General features: G+C 49.5%; 1 pseudogene; it reads left to right on the top strand.

The window, feature by feature from the left end:
- The first annotated feature begins 3,188 nt into the window (after positions 1-3,188).
- On the top strand, positions 3,189-3,674 carry LOC123000722 (protein max-like; annotated as a pseudogene).
- The last annotated feature ends 2,326 nt before the right edge of the window (positions 3,675-6,000 follow it).

Here is a 6,000-nt window from a genome sequence, read left to right as displayed (position 1 = left end):
ATAATGTGAGACAAATTCTATTATTACAAGGAGTGAAGAGTGCTCAGGAGCTCCAGCCCTTTGGTCAGAGTGCTCCAGAGAGACAGAACCAATAGGAGATTATACATATTATTGTAGGGTCGGTAGATAGAGATGTAGCTAGAGGTAGAGATAGATTCATGATTATGGAGGCTGAGAAGTACCAAGATCTACAGTGGGCAAGCTGGAGACCCAGGAGCACTGACAGTGGAATTTCCAGTCTGAGTCTGGGTCCCAAAGCAGAAGACCAATGACCCAGCTCAAAGACAGGCAGAGAGACCAAATTCTCCCGTTCTCAGCCTTTTTGTCTATTTAGGCCTTGGATGAATTGGATGAGGACCACCACATTGGGGAGGGCAATCAACTTTATTCAATCCACCGATTCACATGTTAATCTCATCCTGAGACTCCCTCACAGTAACACCCAGAATAATGCTTAACCTAATGTCTGGGCATCCCATGGCCCAGTCAAGTTGACAACTAAGATTAACCATCACAAATGGGCAGAAAGGGTACAGCTTGTAAAGCCAACAAAGGGGAAGCTAAAGGAAAAGTAAGAAATTAAGAGAAGGGGGGGAGTCACAGGGAGGGAGCCCTTCAATAAGGAAGAAGTGTTCAACAGGGATGGAACCTTCAAGAAGGCAAGTACAGTAGGGACAGAGATGGACGCTGGGTTGGGTGTAAGGTTATTGGTGGAGAGGGGATGGGGATGGGGCAGAATGCAGGTTATAGCAGGTTGCAGAGTAAAAGGAAATGAAGTAGACACAGAGAACGCAGACAAATTCTTCTAGAAGTTTAGTGGTGGGAGAAGAAAGAAGAGGAGGTAGAGGGGAATGGGCTTCAGGAAGAGGGTTTAGTTTCTGGTTCTTTTTCCTGAGAGACTTGCGTACATTTCCTTGTGAGGGGAAGGACCCATAAGGGAGGGAAAGGCTGCAGAAAGGGCCAGGAGGACAGTTCCTCAGATGGGTAAGCCGTGCACGGGCAGAGCTGTTTCTTCCTTTCTCACTAGTCAGAAAGGGGAAGGACAGGGAGAAGCAGAGGGGAAGTCATGGGCTTTGGTGGTGGGAGCCCGAGGACACTCCCATCTGATCCATGGTCATCGTGTGCTGTGTGTCATGGAGGCCACGGTCTACCCAGTGCCACTTCCAGCTGTCGAATATCAGGCCGGCGACACAGCCTCTCTCTGCCTGTTTCTCCATCTGAAATACGGGATCATGATACCAACCTCAGAGGGTTAACGTGAGGATTCAGTAACACCCTGCCTTTAAGCATGTTCAGTAAATGTTTGCTACTGTGCTTAGTAATTACTACCATGAACACTATTATTAGGATAGCTATCTTTAGTTGTAAGAATCAATTATCAAGCCTATTCTCTTGGTCTCCCCGGGTTTTCCTTTTTAGTTTTTAGAGACAAAAAAGGCAGGTCGAATCTTTTCCTGGTGCCATCCCCTCAGCTTAGAGGATCAGGCAGCGCCCAGCCTTGTCCGGAGCCACCAGCTCTACCACGGAGCTACCCTCCTCCACTAGGAGTAGCGTGCTGCATCTCACGTGTGCAGAACTTAGAGGAGAGAGAGACACTTACTGCTTAGGTGGACAGCCGAGCAGATCTGGAAGGTTTTCACTTGTGAAGGGCACAAACCCATGTGGCCTGCCTAACACCTGCACACAGGTGGGAGCTGACCCACGCTAGGTCGGCTCCATTCCAGCCCCGTGGGGAAGTCCAGATTCTAGAGCCCATCCCTGCCTCCAGTCTACCTGGGAGCCTGCGTCTCAGTTTAAGGGTTTAGGTTCCAACCCACTTCATAGCAACTGGCTGGGCCCCTTCGAGTCCCACTCACATCCCGAATGTCATCCTATCTCGAGTCATCCAGAACTGAGGTACAGCCAATGAGGGCTAAGTCACTCCACTGTCATAAATGCCTTCTCATTTTCAAATATCCTCTTCCAAAAATTACGGTCAATAACCGCATCACAACATGGAAACAAAAGACAGGAGCCTAGGAAGTGGAATCTCAGAGCCTGGAACTTCCCCTAAACCATATCTCAGCCCACATCTACAAAGCCCAAACCCATTTTTGACCTTCTAGAAAGTGTCAGTGTGGTGCGGAGGCCTGTATTCTGACCTCACTGACTACAAGAACTTCCTCCCGCTGGCCAGCGTATCTTCAAAGATTCCCTAAGATTCCAGCGTTGATGCAGTTTCCTCACAAGAGCCCTGCCTGCATCTTCTCTGTGTCCTTCTCTGCCTTTGAGGTCAGAGTGGTTTCTTCAGAGTGCCTTTCAAAAGTGGTCCAACCCAGCAGCATCTGGGGATGCTCTCTTGTCATGTGTTCTGGAAGAAGGGAGCAGGCCTGTCTAGGAAAGATTCCTCTTGGTTAGCAAGAGTTCTGAGTCACATTCTGAGAAGGCTGAGGGGGAGCTAAATTTCTCCATTGCAGATCGTGTCTGAGAAACTCCATTCTAGAGAGAGGGACTGTGTCTCTCAGTTTCCCCAAGACGGTCTGGTGATGGCTGGGGCACCTTTGGGCTTCTAGAACCCCTGTGGCATTGGCGGTCAGTTTATTCTTGAGTTTTCCCCCAGACTGAAGCCTAATGAAGATCTTGTCACTTTGAGTTTCAAGAAAGAATAAGGGACATTTGGCAGCACACACCTCACCTCACATCACCCTCAAGCTGGAGATCCCCAGCCGGTTGCAGATGGCATCTCCTGGTCACCAGCCTTCTCCGTTCTTAGGAGCAGAGAACTGCCCTGGAGCAAGAAATGTCCATATCAGAGGTTTCCAGCTTTTGAGCAGAGAGAGGTGCCCACAGGAATGGGAAGCCTTAGTCTCTTGCTCTCCTCTGCTAACTGGTCAAAGCCTTCCTGGTCACCCCAGGACCCCAGAGAGGAGCACGGGCCTTTCAAGGATGGGAGATTTTGTCCAGTGTCCATTGAGCGGGGACCAGGAAACTCAAAGAGAAGAGCCTGAATGGGCCCAGAGTCTGCACACAGTAGGCACTTCATAAGTATTTGTTGACTGGAGTGAGGAGGTGGTTCTTGCCCATGTTTTGTGTGTGTGTGTGTGTGAGAGAGAGAGAGAGAGAGAGAGAGTGAATGAGTGTGTGGGGGACCAGGCTTGTTGTTGTCAGTGAGGCGACATCCCCCCCTCCGGGGGAGGGAGCCCTAGGAAATGAGCGATAAGGATGACATGACATCGAGGTGGAGAGCAACGAAGAGCAACCGAGGTTTCAGTCTGCAGCTGACAAATAGGCTCATCCTAATGCACCCGAATGAAAACATAGAGAGCACATTAAGACAGCTTTCACAGTTTGCACACTTGGTCCCATCACCCCGCGGAGAGAAGGCATCCCGGGCCCAAGGCCTGGACAAAGCCACAGAGCACATCCAGGATACGCGAAGGAAAAGCCACACACACCAGTGAGACCCTTATGACCTCAAACAGCAGGGTACCCCTCGGGAGCAGCAAGTCCGCGCACCAGAGAAGGCGAGGTCAGTGCCCAACTCAACCAACGGCCCCTCCGCAGACAACAGCCTCTACCCCGACGCCAAGGGCAGCCCCAGCTCTGTCTTCGCCAGAGGCTTAGACTCCCGCTCGGAGGGAGGCCCCCAGGAGCCACAGAGCAGGGAGGAGCTCAGGGTGGAGGCCACCATCTGACAGTCACCTCCACGTCCCAGCCACCTTTCATTTCCTCCCTAGAACCCTCACAACCATTTAAGAGACTTTTTTTCCTCTTTTTTTCTCAAATTTTATCTTTACATGGAAGCTCTTGCCCAACAGCTCTCATTCTCCTTCCCCATTTCCACAATTTTTTTCGACGTTTCCCTACAAGGATTCCCTGTCCGCACCAGGAATTTTTAAACCCAAACAGCCCAACTTGGCAGCTTTTTCTGTGGAGGACAGACAGCTGGCCGGCCCTCTGAGCACACGGTGTCCTGACCAGCCCCCAGCTCCTCCAGCCAAGCCGGGTGGGCACAGGCCCGAGGACTCCTGCCCGTCCCAGGCCCTTCCTCCCAGGCCCCCTCACCTCCATTTCAGAGCCTTGGTGAGTCTGTGCACTGCTCTGCTTAAGAAGATGACTGGTTGCAAGTAATCAGAATAAATCCCCCTTCTTTATGAGGATTTTTTTTTCTATAAAGCTATTTATCATTCCTATTGAAAGACCAGATCCTTGAAGAAGTCTGTGGTATAAAAACAAATGGAGCCTTTGGCCGGTTTCATGCCTGCTTCTCTCAGCCAGCCTTGTGGGGGGGGGGGGGTGCAACACTCATGTACATGTGGGGGACAGCGGGCAGCAGGAAGCGGTAGCTGCCAAGCGGGGGTAGGGGGCAGGACCAGGAGGGATGATCAGGTTGGGGAGAGGTTTTGTATCAGGGGCCAGTGATGATGCTTTGATACGGTTTCCTGCTACTGAAATTTGAATCTGAGTGAATCGTCCCTATTTCTGATGATGTCGGCATTGCAAAGCGACACATTCACAAAGCGATAATCAAATCTTCCTCTCTATCCCTGAGCGTTTCTAAGAAATAGAGTCAACTGATTTTGTATGTAAATACCAAGAGCAATTTACTGGGCACTCAACCCAACCCCAGCCCCCCACACCCCCCCAGTGCGGACCCTTCCCCGCCCTCACCCCATTCCCGTTCCACCTGTCCTGGAACCCGTTCCCATCCTGTGATCCAGCCCTGGTCCTGGCTTCAGTCAGCAGATCCCGGTGAAGGGTTCTGTGCGTTTAGGCCATATTTCTTTGTCTTTTTCCTACTCCATTTCTGGCATTTGCTGACTTCTAGTGTGTACTCTGTAGTCTCAGTCTGTGTTTGAGTCCCTTCCATGGAAATAAAAAGTATGTTGTACGTACTGCCCAAGAATTGTCTTGCAAGTTAAGGCTCTCCCCTTTACTATAAGACTATAATAAAAACTTACTTTACCCTTAAAAATAAGTATTGTTGAGTGGATAAGTATGTACAGGAAGAAGAGAATGATAGATTCACAAATATCTGGAGTCCTATCCTGAGCTGGCAGGAAGTATATCCTCGCACACACCTGAGAGCATTCTCTCTCCCACTGGCCACAAACCCCAGAGCTGTGGGGTGAGCGCGTAGAGAGGCCATGTATGCACACAGCTGAGTTTCCCACGCTCTGATCACCGGTCTAGCAGGTGTTCTGATGGGAAGTGACTGTCCTTAAGGCTCTGCTCCTCCTCCTTGGCCTCATTCCAGTCCCCTCAAGGCAGTAAACTGAGGATCCTTCAACTTCCTGAGCTCAGAAAGGGTGGGTGGTTCACTGAGGAGCAGCCTTATTTTTCTCTCTCCAGCCATCTTTGGTTTACCTGTAGCAACTTCACTTTGTCTTGGGCTGTCTTCCTCCCAAGATCCTGGAAGCAACAAGGTTAGAAGTACAAAATAGACTTTAATGCATAAAGCATTAGCAGAGGTAATTAGGGTCATTTCCTAGTGATAAAATAACATTTGGACAATTTCCCAGTTGGGGCTGTGGTTCAGCGTCGTCGGCAATGCATAATCTTCTTATAAATGTTCTTGAACCTCCAAACGTTTCTGAATACGATCAATTCACCAAGAAGATATAACAATTTTGTGTATCTAATAACATCACTTCAGGGGCGCCTGGGGGGCTCAGTTGGTTAAGCGCCTGCCTTCGGTTCAGGTCATGATCCCAGGGTCCTGGGTTCGAGCCCTGCATCGGGCTCCCTGCTCAGCATGGAGTCTGCTTCTCCCTCTCCAGTTACCCCTGCTTGTGTTCCCTCTTTCGCTGTCTCTCTGTCAAATAAGTAAATAAATAAAATCTTTTTTAAAAAAATAAATAACATAGCTTCAAATATATGAAGCAAAAGAACCCAAAAAAACCTCACATGATAAACAGACAAACCCACAAACATAGTGGGAGATTGTGACATGCTTCTCTCAGGAATTAAAAAACAGAGAAGAACCAGCAAGGATATAGACTTGGACAACCCAGTTCATCT

Source organism: Ursus arctos, unplaced genomic scaffold, assembly GCF_023065955.2.
Source record: "Ursus arctos isolate Adak ecotype North America unplaced genomic scaffold, UrsArc2.0 scaffold_10, whole genome shotgun sequence".
Lineage (NCBI taxonomy): Eukaryota > Metazoa > Chordata > Mammalia > Carnivora > Ursidae > Ursus > Ursus arctos.
This window is presented reverse-complemented; position numbering and strand designations above follow the sequence as displayed.